The following is a 13,690-nucleotide window of genomic DNA, read 5'->3' on the forward strand; positions in this document are numbered from 1 at the left end:
CCTCCACGAGCTCATCCCACCCCTCCCCGCACTCAGCCCCGCCCCCTCCACGAGCTCATCCCACCCCTCCCCCGCACTCAGCCCCGCCCCCTCCACATGCTCGCTCCCGCCCTTCCCCCCGGCCGCAGACTCAGCCCCGCCCCCTCCCGCACGCGCTCGCCCCGCCCCTCCCACTCCACCGCGCCCCTCCCGCACAATCTTCCCCGCCCCGCCCCCCACAGTCTCCCCCCCCTCCCCGCCCCTCATACCCAGCCCTGCCTCCTCCCTCCGCACACTCCTCCCCGGCTCCCCCGCACACTGGGCCCCGCCTTCTCCCTCCCCCGCCCACACACATCCGCCCACACTCCCCGCCCCGTCACGCGTGCACCCCTGCCCCTCGCCCTCGCCCCCGCCCTCCCCCCCGCACCTCTCCCTCACCGCGTTCAGCGCTCGGCCCCAGCCCGCGCCCGGCGTCGGCCCCTAGCGCCGCGATCGTGGGAACCGGGCGGGCCCCCCGCGGCCCGTCCCCCGCGGGCATCCGTCTCCCGGCGGCCGCCCCGACTTCCAAGGCGGCCTGGCAGCCGGGGGTGCCCCCCTCGGGGCCGCGGGAAGCTTGCGGTGGACGCGTGTTCCTGGTGCCTGACCCTCTGCTCCAGCAAATGAGTCTCCCCTGGAGCTTAAGCCATATTTCCTTCCTCCTTCCTTCCTCCAGGTCGGACACCCCTCATTGACAGGCTCTAATCCTCGGATCGGAACTCCTTCTGCCTGGAAGATTTGGCCGGCTTTTCCTTTGCTCTCGGCGTTCCTGAAAAGCCAATTCGTTCTGAGCCGCCCTGACGGCGGGGCTGGGGGAGGAGGGCCGCGTCCAACCTCGGGCACCACCTGGGTGGTCGCCTACCGTGAGTCCCGGACGGCTATTATTCTCCCCGACTTTATAAAGGCCGTTTTGCATAGAATGGTTAAGGAAGCTTAAGTCGTTTATCTTGGCATTGATCTTGCAGGGATATAATGACGAGTTTATATTTATTTATGAGATTTTTTGAGAGCAAGGGGTGTGTTACTCAGTTCCATGGCTCAGATCCTAGCACGGGGCCTGGCAAATAAACAGCTGTGCATTCAATTAGGTTGCATTCAACTGAACCAGCTTTTTGCGTGAAGCTTTCCAAACACCATCAGAGACACTTAAAACGTCAATATAAAGAAGAGAAAAAAGGAAGGGAGAAAGGCAGGAGGGGGGCAGGGACTCGCACAATAATTTCAGATCCTTTGAAAAAAAAAAAAAAACAAGTTGGGGTTAGATCTCCAAAGCTAAACCCAGGTCCTACACAACTAAGTGAAAACACAGAAGCTCTAAAACCTCATTAAGTACCTCACATTCATTTTGTTTCCCAAGCCAACCATGCCCACCCTCCTCAATAGGTAACATTCTCTGGCTGTGCATTGTCTTTATTGCCTTTCTGACCCACCTTCAGACTACATGTAAGTGCTGAGCTGAGAGGACAAGGCTATGATAGACACAGATTGTTCAAATCTAGAAAATGGTAACTACTTTTTCTTCTTCTTTTTCTTTTCTTTTCTTTTCTTTTCTTTCTTTCTTTCTTTCTTTCTTTCTTTCTTTCTTTCTTTCTTTCTTTCTTTCTTTCTTTCTTTCTTTCTTTCTCCTCCTCCTCCTTCTCCTTCTCCTCCTTCTCCTTCTCCTTCTCCTTCTTCTTTCTCCTTCCAGTTCCTGGGCTTTTATCCCACTTAAAGAAAGTGCAAAGGGTAACATAACCAGATTAGCTTTTTACAAAAAATGATAGCAGTGTGGAGACAGTCTGCACCTAAGAGCAGAAGAACCCTCTGCTGGAGCTTTAACGAACATAATATAGCCTCCTACTAGTGTTCACAAGATCAATTTTTTTCATTCAACGATAAATTTGGGGCAACCCGGGTGGCTCAGCGGTTTAGCACCGCCTTCGGCCCAGGGCGTCATCCTGGAGACCAGGGATGAGTCCCATGTCACGCTCCCTGCATGGAGCCTGCTTCTCCCTCTGCCTGTGTCTCTGCCTCTCTCTCTCTCTTTCTGTCTCTCTCCCTCTCTCTGTGTGTGTCTCTCATGAATAAATAAATAATAATAAAATCTTAAAAATTTTTTTGAGATACAGCCATTTTGAGATATATCAGTCTTTATTTTAACTGCTATACAGTATTCCATTAAATGGATAGATCAGAATTTATTTATTCATCTTCCCATATGGACATGCAGAGAACCTTGTTTTCTATTAAAAAGCGATGTAGAGATGTTCCTTGAACTCATGATCTCCTTCTTTGCTCATGAGAGAGTCTCTCTTACTTTTGTCCCTAGAAACAAAATTGCTGGGTTGTGGGGTTATAGATCTTCACCTTTAGTAGATTTGCCGAATTGTCTTTCAAACTGGTTATAATGGTCTGTGCTCGTGTAGGTGTATCAGACACCTATTTCACACACCTTCAACAAAACTTGGTATTATCAGGCTTTTCCGTGTCCCCACCCAACAATCTCTTAGACATGAAATGGAATGTCTTTTTTTTTTTAATTTATTTATGATAGTCATACAGAGAGAGAGAGAGAGAGAGAGAGAGAGGCAGGGACATAGGCAGAGGGAGAAGCAGGCTCCATGCACCGGGAGCCGACGTGGGACTCGATCCCGGGTCTCCAGGATCACGCCCTGGGCCAAAGGCAGGCGCCAAACCGCTGCGCCACCCAGGGATCCCTGGAATGTCTTTTAATTTACATTTCCCTTAGTACTCATTCAGGTCGTTCAAAATTATCTAAAACAGCATTGTCCACATTGTCCAAGAGACCTTTCTGTAATGGTGGAAATGTTCTCCCTTTCATGAGCTTCTCTCCAATTTTTGTTAGTTCCCTAAACGACATCAGTTTGCCTACAAAGGAAATGTGTTCATGTCAACCCAAGAGCTTTAAAATATGACAAAAGTTTACATTACTTACAGCTTGTTGCCTATGGGCCACACCAGATTATAAGCTTGCCAATCAAGGGTACTTCACGTAGCCCTGCTCTGTATTTCAACTCCATTTCCAGCCCCTCGGTCCTAGCAGGTCTCTGCTAAACATTTCGCTCATCTCTAAACACACCATATGCCAGCTCATCTCTGAGCCTTTGTCCATGCAGCTCTCTGGGGTTGCTATGCCTTTTCTTCCCTCCCCACCAGTCATGCCTCTTTGCTTGTGTGTCTCTCCTACCAGATTGAGCTTCATGAGAACAAAAGAGGATTTTGGTTCATTTCGTTGTTGCATCCTTAATACCTATCGTAGTACAAGCCGAATAGCTGTGAGGCAATACCTGTTTTTTGAATGCATGGAGGAATTAATGATTGAATAAAATGTTCTGGAAAAATAATTGGCCCAAAGCAGAAAAATCTAAAATACAGTATCATAGCTTTAAAAAAATATCCTCTGCCTTAGTCCTGTGGGGATGCTTTGTAAAATACCGTAGACTAGCCAGGCTTATAAACAACAAATATTTATTTCTCACCATTCTGGAGGCTGGAAAGTTCAAGATCAAGGCACTGGAAGATTCAGTGTTGGGTGAAAGCTCACTTCCTTATAGATGGTGCCTATTTGGTGTGTCATCACATGGTAGATGGGGCAAGGGAGCAGTGGAGGGCCTTTTTAATAAGGTCCCTAATCTAATTCATGAGCAATCCACCTTCATCAACTAATCATCTCCCAAAAGTCCCTTTTATAATGTCATCATGCTGGGCAATAGGTCTCAACATATGAGTTTCAGGAGAACACAGACAGGCAAACTGTAGCCCCCTCCTGTCAACCATAAACTGTAGATATTTTGAAATAGTCACTTCTTACATCGATTTGTATTCTCTTCTACTGATCTTCTCACTTCTTTTGAAGATTAGTTTTGTTCCTATTAGCATAACAAAGAAAATAATCCCTCCCTCCAACCTATCAGTTAGGAATCATTCAGTCTCCAAGAAACAAAGAAACAAAAATAAAACAAACAAAACCTAATGACCAAATATTTTTTTCCAAGTTACAAGAAGCATAAGGGTACTGGCACAGATTTGGGGGCATCTCTGCTAATTTCTGACTTTTCCTCAGTGTTACAAAGTGGCTGCTGCTCCTGGTACATGCACATTCGATGCAGGAAAGAAGAAGGAAGAGGCAAAGGCACTGTGACCATCCTTTTAGGAGAACTGCAAAGCTGTTCCCGCAACACCTCACCACAGCAGATCTCCTATGATCTCCTGGGCCAGAATTGGGGAAATGACCATTCCTAGCTGCAAAGGAGGTGAGCATCACCTTCACAATTATGAGCCAAAGCCTGCAACCAGACACACTGCCAGCAACACCTGGCAAGTACCATTCCGTTAGTGAGGAGGAAAGGAGGGTACTGGTTACTTAACTAAGCATCTTCCATGAAACATGATCCCGACATTTAAACAGAAAACCAAATGTCTGGTCTAACCTCATGTTCTAGGTGCTTCTATTTCACCTCTCAGAAGGCATAGAGGCCTGAAGGCTTAAAAGATTCCAAGTTGTATAGGACTTAATGGATTTGACCAAGGGCTCTGTTTGCTCTTAATATGAAGGAAAAGTAGGAGCAGGGCAGGAGCAGGGGAGGAATGAAATGGGGATAGTGGGAAAGGAGAATTTTAAAATTAGACTCCATTAGCAAGCTGCCTGTAAACTAGGGCTGCTGTTTCAGATGTCCCTATGGTGACCCACTGCTCACAGAACTGGAAATTCAGCATTTTCCCTCGTAGGATAGCAGACAGTCTACCCAAGTCAGAGAGGAGGACGGCAGTGCTGCAGCGGGGGAGGAGGAACACGGGAATTAACTATCAGGGTTCACCGCCTATCCATCTCTATTTCAAGTGCTGTGGCCAGCTCCCTGAAAACAAAAGATTTGGGTCAGATCCTGGAATAAAGCGATAATTGATGTCAGCTTAATGCACTAAGTGGCAAGAAACCCATGAGAGGAAATCTGTGGACATACTAGACTACACGACGCTATACTATATCCTTTCTGTAGCTTGCCAACAGGATCATGGAGAAAAATGAAATAAGAACACTATTTCTTGATAGTTTCAACAAGATATGGAACCTTCATTGTTGCATATATGACCTATATGCCTAGCGTGAACTTTGTGTCTTTCTAACTATCCAAGTTCTAATCTTCTCTCTGGAATTTACTTGTACAACTCATTTGTTCATTTTTCTTCTAAACAAGTAACTGGGAGGAAGTTCCATTTTTAGTTAAGTTTCCAGCACCATAAGGAAATCAGCTCTTGAGAGTTAGTTTGGAAAATGATGGTGGACACTGTGCTACATGAGTAATGATTTTTAAAATGGTTACATTTGCCCCATATGAATACGTTGATAATTTCTTTTTTCCTTTCCCTTTTTTTTCTTTTTTAATGCTTATTTATTTATTTTAGAGAGAAAGAGAGGGAGTGAAAGTGTAAGCGGGGAGAGGGGCAGAGGGATCTCTCCTTGAGATTCCCTGCGGAGCCCAATGCAGGGCTCCATCCCACAACCCTGAGATCATGCATGACCTAAGCCAAAATCAGGAGTCAGATGCTTCATTAACTGAGCTACACAGCCACCCCTCTCTTTACTTTCAAATGTACTTTAAAATAAGTATATAGACACCTTTTAAAGGAACGCAGCCTATTCTAGTCTCCCTATAACTGATCATCAAAATTGTCCCGCTTGCAATTAAAAATTACTAAGTACTCAAAGGAAGGATGCAAAGAAGTGGGAAAATTTGACTCCTAGTCATGAAAAAAACAGTCAGTGGAAATAAATGATGGAATTGTGTGGCAAGGACTTTAAAACATCATTAGAAATCAGTGAATCAATGGGAATTATCAGCAGAGAACTAGTAACAAAAAATGAAAATTCTAGAACTGAAAACTATAATATGTGTACTGAAAAAGTCAGTAAATGGGCTTAACAGCACATTGGCATCTGGAGATGACCAGTGAATCTGAGTACAGATCAATGGAAATTATTTAAATCCACAGAACAAAAAAGAAAAAACAAAATTTTAAAAATCTAAAAATGTATTAATTTTTTATTTTAAATTGGATTATTGTTAACATATAAGAGAAAAAAACAGTTTTTAAAAATGAACAGAGCTTCAGAGCATGCTAGCAAAATATCAAGCAGCCCAATATCTGTGTTAGAGTCTCAGAAAAAAAGAGAAAGAACAGGGTAAAGAAAAGTATTTGAAGAAATAATGGCCAAAACTTTTCCAAATTTGGTTTTTCAAAGGCATCAAAACAAGCAAAAAAGTGATCTTCAATCTACAATCCAGGAAGCTCTGCAAACACTAAAGGAGATAAATACAAGGAAAACCACATTTCAGCACATCATTGTCAAATTGCTGAAAACCAAAGACAAAGGAAAATCTTAAAAGCAGCCAGAGGAAAGAAAATAAATCAAATTATTATACAAAGGATGGCTTATCTCTCATCAGAAACAACAGAGACAGGGACGCCTGGGTGGCTCAGGGGTTGGGCGTCTGCCTTCGACTCAGGGTATGATTTTGGGATCCAGAATCGAGTCCTGCATCAGGCTCCCTGCATGGAGACTGCTTCTCCCTCTGCCTGTGTCTCTGCCTCTCTCTGTCTTTCTCTCTCTCTCATGAGTAAATAAAATCATTAAAAAAAAAAAAAAGAAACAACAGAGATATAAATGAGTGTATCTAACTTTTATCTAACTTTTATAATATCGAGGGAGGAGGAAAAGAATGGGAAGGAGGAAGAAATGAGTAATGGTGTGGCAGCCAAACAAAAACAAAACTTCTGGCTGTGCTCAGTGAATTTGAGAGTACTCTGTAGAAGCTGCTTGGTTGCTATAGCTAATTAGAGAATATAAAGGAAGTAACAGGAATGAAGCCCTCCTCTCAAGGAGCTAATAATGTGACTGAATCAGCTGTTAAAAAAAAAGAAAAAGAAAAAGAAAAAAGAAAGAAAAAAGAAAAAGAAAAAATATCTGAGAAAGAAGAGCTAGAAAGGTGAGCTAGAGTGGCTGAGGAAGGCTATGAGGACCAGGTTGGGGAGATGGTAATCTACGTGGAGAATACAGTCAGATGGGGAGAGAAAGGCGCTTAGCAGGGGAAGAGCACCAGCAAAGGTGGCGGAGTGAGCGTGGTACCCTCAGGAATCTGATGAATCGGACATCGATGGAAGTGGATAGTGAGGAGGAGTGCAAAGGCCAGGGATCACGAAGCTGTATTTTCCTCCCTATCTTCCATGATTACCTGTCTGGAGCTGCAGGTAGCCTGGGCTAGGGATTGCATGTTGAGGCTCTCAAGTCAGACTGCCTGGATTAAAATCCTTTCTTCAACACTCATTAGCCAGCTGCTGAAACAAGTTACTTCACCTTTTGCGGTTTTCTCTTTCTTCACTTGTTAATGGATCGTAAAATTGTGTCACAGGGATGTAGTGAAGATTGAATGCAAAGACAGGTGTAGAGCTCTTAGAACAGTGCCCAGAATACAGTCAACATTTGGTCATGTTTGCTATTGTTACGACATCAAGTTCTCGATAAATATTTGTTGACTTACTAGTAGAGGGATTGGTGGTATTAGCTGAAGCAAGAGTGGTTGTCCCAAACAAAAGCTAAAATACACTTAAGCACTAGACAATCAACCCACAAAAACAGAAGCCACATACGAAGTGATCTTGTCACCTCTAAGTCACCAGTCGCATTCAGATGGTGTGAAAGAGATGAGCAAAGCAACAGCATCTCACTGGGGAAGAGAGGTTGAAGACACTGATGTCAAGAGAGAAACTCTTTAAATATGGGAGACCTTAAATCTAACTCGAGTCAAGTCATGTAATTTTTAAACATCACTTGGAAAACAACTATACAAACCTAGATTTATTGCTTACAGTCACCTCTGAGCAAGAAAATAAACGCTTTTCCCTTTGCAAGTGAAGACGTTAAAATGAAAATTGGCCAATTACTATAATTGGATCCTCCAATTACTATGAAAAGTTCCTTTATTTCCTAAAGTCATGACCAATACAGACATAGAAAATTGGCCATTTGTTACTTCATTCCCTTTTGTAGGAGACAAGTATCCCCCTTGAAAGAATACTTTCTAAACTGAGGCTGCATGAGAGAACTCAAAGGACTTTTTAAAACCACCCCTCCCCCCCACCCCCCACAGTGGCAGCATCTACTCACATTCAAGTTCTGTGTTGCTGATAGTTGTGATAGGGCTGAAGCGAGTGTCCTGAAGCTTATTAGCAGGTGTTTCCAGCAAAGAGCTCTAGCTCATGACATCCACCACCACCCAAATGAGAATTTAAACCAGGGTGGAGGACTTACTCAGGTTACCATCATCTTACCAAAGGACGAAGGACGAGCTTGTACTTTTGAGCTCTCATACGTCCAGCCAACTGATACCCATCTACCAATGAGATTTTACCTATTTTTCAAATATATTGCATTCTACAGAGGAATTCCTAGTTGGGAGACCCCAGAATTTGTGGGACTTTCTGGAAATACCACCATTGACTTAAGATGAAAAGTAAATTAAAAAGTGAGGTTCTGAGACCTTTTAAAAAATATTTTATTTATTTATTCATGAGAGATACAGAGAGAGAGGCAGAGACACAGGCAGAGGGAGAAGCCGGCTCCATGCAGGGAGCCCAATGTGAGACTTGATCCCAGATCTCCAGGATCATGCCCTGGGCCAAAGGCAGGCACCAAACTGCCAAGCCACCCAGGCCTCTTGGTTCTGGGACTTCATAAAGTCTGGAGTGAATAAAAAATTTGGGTTCTAACAGTTTAACTTACTTCCCTCTCATCTTATGAACGAGCATGTAAGTCATCCCAAGGTTTCAAGAACTGATCCTATTTCTACACCGTAGGTAAGTCATTGATAAGCTTTATATTGAATCATAGTTTCAACTTATTTGTGGAAATGTTTGGAGATAGAATAAGTGTTCAAAACCAAAATCAAATCACCAATTTCCACAAGACTTTGAAGATAGAAAAGGTGTGTTGTAGAAATGAATATACTTCTCTCCTTGCAGTCCAGTCTAGGGGCAATCTTTTTTTTTTTTTTTCCATTTTTTTAAGATTTTATTTATTCATGAGAGACACACAAAGAGAGGCAGAGACACAGGCAGAGGAAGAAGCAAGTTCCCCGTGGGGACCCAATGTGGGACTCGATCCTAGGACCCCAGGATCACACCCTGAGCTGAAGGCAGACCCTCAACCACTGAGCCACCCAGGTGTCCCAGGCTAGGGGCAATCTATTAGCAATGTCTCTCAAGCTTCTTCCACCAGAACTATGTAAGCTATGTGGAATTTTTATCAGGTACAGGAGAAAGAAAGTGACCGATAAGCAAACCCTTAGAATAGGCATATTGACTTTGGCAGGGGCTACTGCTTTGTTAGCCCTCAAGTTACATAGATTGACCAATTTTGACCCAAAAGCATCCATACGAGCTAGAAAAAAAATGGCTAAAACTATCCAAAGAGATTCTGCTGAAACACTAGCAGAAAAATTCTAAATTATCCACCATCTCATTGAGATGAGCCAGGCTGGTCTGGGCACCGTACCTGTCTCCCCATCCTTTCTTTCATCTTCTTGCCCAGACCACTTAGGACACTTGGCCATCTGACACTTGCTATAGTGTTCCCACTGGAGCCTTTCCTAACAGTGCTGTCCCAGGAATCCCAGCACAACTCTTCCAGGAATCAGGGCATAGAACTCAGCATGAGTGAGGGGAACGTATAGTGGCGCAGTCACCAGGAAACCCAAACAGGCTTCAGCCATCAACTTAACGTCGGAGATGTCAATCGTAGGCTCCACCGTGAATGCTGGTGGGCGTGGAACTTTTATTTTGCCACAAAATGTAATGCCCTCTTGGCATCCAGACTGCCTTATCTTTGGGAGCAGGGTCACAGCCCGTGATTTAGATATGGAAACCCTCATTTATGTCTAAACTCTTCATGCTTTTTTAAATAATTGCTTGAATCTGCCTAACAGCCAGATTCCCAGAGACAAGCTGTAGCAGGATCCCCTCTTCTCTAATGCACGTGCAGTCTTTTCTTTATTTAAGGAGCCTAATCTCTACCTTCTTACACAGGCCAGCCTCTCACTTTCAGTGCTTGTGAAAAACACAGGGTATTTGTCTTTATGTAAAATGATGTCAGGCATCTGAGCCTTTAATGGATTTTGAGCCTCCGCAATCCTTGGGCGGTGTGGTGAGGGGGGCGGAAGAAGGAGGGTTGTGTGCTGTGAAATCATGTTTTGAATCCTTCAGGTAAGAATTTTAATGAGAAACAACTGTCAAAGAAGCTCATTTTCTGAATTTGTACCACAATTTTATTTTGAAAAATGAGTTTTTGCTAAAACCGGCCAGCTTTGACCAGAGTGGGGAACGGGGGGGGGGGGTGCTTTGAATATCTGAGCAGAACTGAAAAATAAGGGAACACTCTTAAAGAGAAAAGACATGCTCCCTCTCTAGTGAAGAAACAGGAGAACTTTCAGCCACCCCACTAGGCCAGTGTTTTCCCTGCTCTGCAGCACTCTTGTAAATTTGTAAATTTGCCACAGCTCACTTGTAAATTTGCCAGGGTGGCAGGGACACATGACTCTTGGCTGGGAGGCCTGCCAGCTATCAATCAGAAGCCCCCAACTCTCAGGAGGGAGAAGGGGGCGGGTGCCCAGAGACCACCCTGGGTTATATTTATTGGGGGGGCGGAGGCGATACTTGCTGGTCCTGATAGCAACTCCCGCTAGACAGATACAGCCCACGTTGGAATGTCTTGTTGAGAATTCCATCAACTCCCCAGTATCAGACCTCGCACCTTATAAAACAAATCCTTATATTATAACAAAGGTAAGTGCAGCCTTCCCTATCTGGCCCTACATGTCACCTGATCTTTCAGGTTTGTCCATGCCTGAATCCATCTCGCCAGAAACCCCTTGTTTATTCTCAGTAGGCAGAAACCCATAATTCTTACTCATTTTATCGATTTTCCCTCTGTTCACAAATCCCCCTTCATTCCTCCTGGTTCCTGGTTACCTCATTGTCCCTCGGCCTCCAAAGAATCATCTCACACCCGCAAGCCAGACAGATTAATGTCCCTATTTCCCAAGATGTGTGTTTGGTCTGACTCCAGCTGACCACTGGGATTTTGAGCCATGACCCTATCCTGAGGGAAACTCCCTCTCTTTTTATCCTAAATTTATGCATATTCCTGAGCCTCAGTCTGAGCCTGAAGAAAGAGTCTAACTTCCCAAACATTTCTAAGCGGAAACTTAACACTCTCTTATCATCCACAAACCTCCCTTGAACCTTTGAACCCTGAAAGGGAGCGCAGGCCCTCTTAGAAATTTGGAATGATTTACATTGCATTATTAGGGAATTTTAAGTCAATATTTCTTGACCTGGGTGATTCATGCAGTGAGTTGATTGAACTCAGGTATAGACGGGATGAACTGGCCTCCTCTACCCCATTGTCACGCCCACTGAACAGGCCACAGAGGATCTGCCATGACAGAAACTCAGCAAAGGTGGCCAAAAGGTGGGCATAGGGAGTACAGAGACATCAATAAGTATTTTATCCTCTTGAGGAAAGGAGGAGAGAGAGAGACAGAGAAGCAGTTCTAGAAGAGCCTACTACCCTGATTTCTATATTAGATATGCTCTTCCAGCCCTAATGGTTTTATTTGGCTTATTTCTCTAGTTTTTGAAGAAGCAATCAGAATGATATACTTCTTGCTTATAAAAAAAAAAAAAAAAAAGTTGTTGGTTTCTACAGTCTTAAAGAATCCAGGATAGTTTTCAGAGAAAAAGTTATATGAACATATCATATGTTAGTTTTATTGACATTTGTGATGCTGCAGAATCATACTCATGTCATGAAATTCACCACACTCATGACTTTTATGCAAAGAAACACCGAGAATGAACAGGTGCAGTGTGTTCATATCCGGAGTATTCACTGTCAAAATACCTGGGGTGCTCTCCCACTTCCCTTTGTTCTCCCCTTCCCTCCTGTTTTCCCTCCTTACAGTCACTGCAACCAACCTTACAGTCATTGTTCAAAACTATGATGGGATTCAACACAATGTTTTGATGTTGTAAATAGATGTTATGTTCTTGGTTTGGTTTTCTCATTCCGTTGGCTGGGGAGCTTAGGATACAGCAGTGAAAGCAATGCAATGACTAGAAATGCTGGTCCCAGGGGTAGAAGGCTAAGGAACAGGTCTTTAGGGGACAAGAAGAGGTGGGAACAAACTGGGTCAGGATCTTCCTTTCTGGAATTCCCTGTACTGATTGACATGAAAGATGGTGGCACATTTGCTCTACTGAGGATGAGCACAGAGCATCAGCATATGCCCGACTGTCTCCACTCGTGGGAGAGAAGAGGTATTTTTTTACAAGACTGGTGTTGACAATGTTATCATTTAATGTAGACGCAGCGAACTATCCATCAAATTTATGTCTGCGCATACCTTTCCTTAAATTCAGGTACCTATTTGCCTTCCTTGCATCTATTTAATAAAGCGGACTTGTCATCTCAAAAAAAAAAAAAAAAAAAAACAACCCCACAGATTTTTGAAACTATACATTCAAGGGTCACGTCAGCGGGAAGAGATGAAGCATATGAATTTTTTTCTAATATACTAGACAATGGGGAAAATCAAACTAAGCAGGTTTTGAGTCTTCTTGTTTATTTATTTATTTATTTATTTATTTATTTATTTTTAGTCTTCTTGTTTTTAAATGAATTGTCCACTTCATGGCTGGTTGTACTTTCCAAGATGGCTGCAGTGAGGCCGCCCATGACAGCTTCGCTTCTTATGACCTGAGGTTGACACTCCTCCGACAGAGAGGTACAGTGTGTGTCCACTCCTTTCCAACATGAGAGGGCCTGTGACCATGATAGAAGTGACACGGTGTGACTTCTACAGAGAATCCGGTATCTCCCTGATTCTCTTGAAACACTGTTCTTGGAACCTGCCACTGTGCTTTGAAGAAGCCAAGGAGCCACAGAGAGCCGCATGTGGGTGTTGTAGCTGACAACCCGGCTGTGGTCCCACCTGTCAGACGATACCACTCACCAGTTGTGTACATGAAGGAGCCTTCAGATGATTCCAGCTTGCAGTAGTCATCCCCAGCATTTGAGCTATCCCAGCTTACGCTTTGTGGAGCAGTTGCTCCTTGCTGACTCCCACCCAAATTGTAGGTTTGTGAGCAAATAAAAAAGATGATTGTTGTTTTAAGCCACTAAGTCTGGGGTGTTTTCTTATGTACCAATAGATCACTCCAACCCTGAACTTTCCCCTCCCATTGGGAGTTTGCTGTTGGTCCTATAAATATCACACATATAAACATCCACATACAATGAAACCATCTAAGCCAGGATCTTGAGTCCCTAAGATTTAGCCTCAGGAAAAAGTGGAAGTTCCATGTAAAATGAGTACCATGGACTAAGAAAAAAAAAGTGTAAGAACAAATGCAGCTATCATTAATAAAACAGTGATGGTTGCCATTCCTGATTCACCACCCACTGCTTCTGAGTAGAGATGACCTGGGAAATGCTTCTTGACGGAGATTGTTGGTCTCAAAAAAAATCAAAAAGGAATTTCAAGAAAGAAAGATGGATGGGCTAGTAGAAGGTGACACGAGTTAAATCATGGACTTGGAATGAATCTGGTCTTTGTATCAC

General features: G+C 43.7%; 2 long non-coding RNA genes across 3 annotated transcripts in view; one reads left to right on the forward strand and one right to left on the reverse strand.

The window, feature by feature from the left end:
- The first annotated feature begins 479 nt into the window (after nucleotides 1-479).
- Nucleotides 480-13,240, forward strand: LOC140642487 (uncharacterized). 2 transcript variants are annotated; one of them, XR_012038908.1, is made up of 4 exons: nucleotides 480-878; nucleotides 4,079-4,268; nucleotides 12,730-12,854; nucleotides 12,933-13,240. It is a non-coding gene; the product is annotated as an uncharacterized lncRNA (long non-coding RNA). The 2 variants fall into 2 exon arrangements; XR_012038907.1 differs by having other exon boundaries at nucleotides 12,730-13,240.
- LOC140642488 (uncharacterized) overlaps nucleotides 12,735-13,690 on the reverse strand; it is a 59,265-nt gene continuing 58,309 nt past the window's right edge. Inside the window, exon 4 of the long non-coding RNA XR_012038909.1 lies at nucleotides 12,735-12,892. This is a non-coding gene — a long non-coding RNA (uncharacterized lncRNA). The remainder of the gene's footprint in view (nucleotides 12,893-13,690) is intronic.

This window comes from Canis lupus, chromosome 11, assembly GCF_048164855.1.
Source record: "Canis lupus baileyi chromosome 11, mCanLup2.hap1, whole genome shotgun sequence".
Classification (NCBI taxonomy): domain Eukaryota; kingdom Metazoa; phylum Chordata; class Mammalia; order Carnivora; family Canidae; genus Canis; species Canis lupus.